The sequence below is a fragment of the Zingiber officinale genome, chromosome 8B (assembly GCF_018446385.1).
Source record: "Zingiber officinale cultivar Zhangliang chromosome 8B, Zo_v1.1, whole genome shotgun sequence".
In the NCBI taxonomy this organism is placed as follows: Eukaryota; Viridiplantae; Streptophyta; class Magnoliopsida; order Zingiberales; family Zingiberaceae; genus Zingiber; species Zingiber officinale.
In genome coordinates this window covers 78126276-78129040 of record NC_056001.1, presented here as the reverse complement: position 1 = coordinate 78129040, position 2765 = coordinate 78126276, and positions in this window count along the sequence as shown.

The window sequence follows — 2765 nt, the reverse complement described above, 5'->3', positions numbered from 1 at the left end:
CCCCCTGTCTGATTGGTGGTTGCGCCAAATCAGAGTGGTACCTGCTCTGATACCACTTGTAGGACCGTGATCGTTCGATAGAGGGGGGGGTGAATATCAATTCGAAAACTCGAGTGTAAAAGTACGCAGCGGAAAAGTAAATGAACACAATTGATTTTACTTCGTTCGGAGCCTGTGACGTCTCCTACTCGAAGGCCCGTGGTCCTTGACCACTTTCGTTGGGCAATCACTAGCAATTCGAATGTGATTACAAAAAGAGTACAAGAAATGCTAATGAAACAAAACACAAAGCTATACCGACAGAAAAGAAAACTTAAAGAGCAAGGGCGCGTTGTCGGAGCTTTGTTAGCGTCGCTGGAGCACAGAGCAACAAAGAAATCTGGGAATTCTGAGATGATCTAGAAGCTCCACCCCTGGGGCTTCTTTTATATGCTGCTACGGGCGCCTGGATCCCTTCCGGGCGCCCTGGTGCGACGTGGCAAGTCCAGTCAGGATGCTCCACGTGACGAGGCGACGCACAGGATAAAAATTGCCTCCGGGCGCCCGGATCCCCTCCGGGCGCCCGGACCACCTTTTTCTAGAGATTCCTTCTCCTGCAAAACAAGGTTAGTCCGAGGCAAAATATATCCTGCAACACAGATTGTTAGCACAATTTATAAAGTATGAATTAACAGAAAAAGTATGACTTAGATTTTGTCTTTCCGAGACTGGAATCTAGTCACGATCTCGACTTAGATATCCGAAATGGATCTAAGCCGGATCGACGCCTAATGTTCCCTTCCTGGGAACGCGTCCTCGCAGTCACTCCCCTCCAGTGACTTACCTCACTTACCTGCCAGACGTCCGGTTAGCCCGTCGACCCGTCTGGACTTCGTGCCAGCTATCCGGTTAGCCCGTCGGCCTAGCTGGGCTTCGTGCCTAAGCGTCCGGTCAGCCCGTCGACCCGCTTGGACTTCGTGCCAGCTATCCGGTCAGCCCGTCGACCTAGCTGGGCTTCGTGCCAGACATCCGGTCGGCCCGTCGACCTGTCTGGACTTATCCTGCACACTTGATCAGAGTGTTAGATCAACAATAAACCTAACTTAACCTATTTGTCATTCATCAAAACCTAGGTTAGACCGTTAGTGCTACCCGCACCAACATAACCCCCATGAGGTGGCACACTTTGATGATGTGGCACATCATCATTAGTCCTCCTAATGCCAAATCATTAATGATGTGGCAAATAGTAAAGTCAAACTTGACTCTTCCTCTTCCTTTCAAGTCAAGTCAAACTTGACTTAATCTCTCTCATGGTTGATCTAATTCAACCTTTAATTCAAGGCAATTTAATATAATGAATCTAATTCATTTAATTAAATTGATTCAATGAGTCATAATCTAAATTAGACTCATTGAACACATGAATCAACTTGCGTCCAACTCAATTAGCCCAATTAGGATTACTCTTAATCCAATTTGATTCATCACATGAATCTAATTCTCTTGGTTTATCATATGAACCTAATCTCCATCCACTTGTTCTTTGTGTGTGACCCAATAGGTTCTTGTAAAGTTGGCAATGCCCCTAAACCCATTTAGGACCATAAGTAATGAGCGGTATCTAGCAATACATCATTACTACCCAATGTTACAAGAATGTTGAGATCCAACATCACCTTGTGACTACTAATTGTGACTCCTCACAAAATATGACAAGTGTCCTTCTATCCTAGACATCTAGATTGATCAATGTGAGGTATAGACCGTGTCATCCTCTGATCAATCTAAATCCTGAACTCCAAGTAGACTCACTAAATCAAATGAGCTCAATATCTCATATTGACTCATTTGGGCATGGCCATGCACTTCGTGGTCTCACTCTATCAAGAATACCGATGTCTCTCCCGTCATATAGGAGGGATAGATCCCATCTACATCACTCACATCCCTCCGCATAATTTGTTACATACCTAGTAATCGCCTTTATAGTCCACCCAGTTACGGGTGACGTTTGACGAAACCAAAGTACATAACTCCTTATGTAGGGAACCATGGTGACTTCAGATCTAAGGACTAGTAGTCATACTAATAGCTACATGAGAAAGTATATGACACTCATATAACGATCCATGATACTTTCTCATGGCGGGTCATTCAGTATACATTCTCTAATGCATACCCCATGTGTCAACTTGATATCTCTATATCCATGACTTGTGAGATCAAGTCATCGAGTTGACCTACATGCTAGTCTTATTGCATTAACATTGTCCCTGAATGTTAATACTCGACTAGGAATGATTAAGAGTAGCGTTCCCTATATCATCTCACTATCGATTCAACCAATCGATTGATATAGGTAAGAACCTTCTACTCAAGGACGTTATTATACTTAGTTTATTTGGCACCAATACAAGTAAGTATAATAACCAAAAACCAAATGCCTTTATTTATATATAATATGATACAACTAGTCCAAAATATAATCATCAAATGATTGGCTCTAGGGCTCTAGCTAACAATTTTGACCATCCAGAATAGGGCTCATCTGAACCCATTTTCTGGCCTTCTCCTCAGTAGGCTTCCTCCTTGGCTTCTTGTCCCTTAAACGTCGTGCACGTTCTTCTCATCCATAGGTGTACTCTTCCGCAACACCTCATCCCTCGGACGCACTGAGTCCGTTAGCTCTCTCCCGTGCCATCCTTCTCGCTAGCTGTGTTTTCCACTCTAATTCTTGTGTTCTTAAGCTCTTGCACACTTAGACACAAGGATCAAATACACAA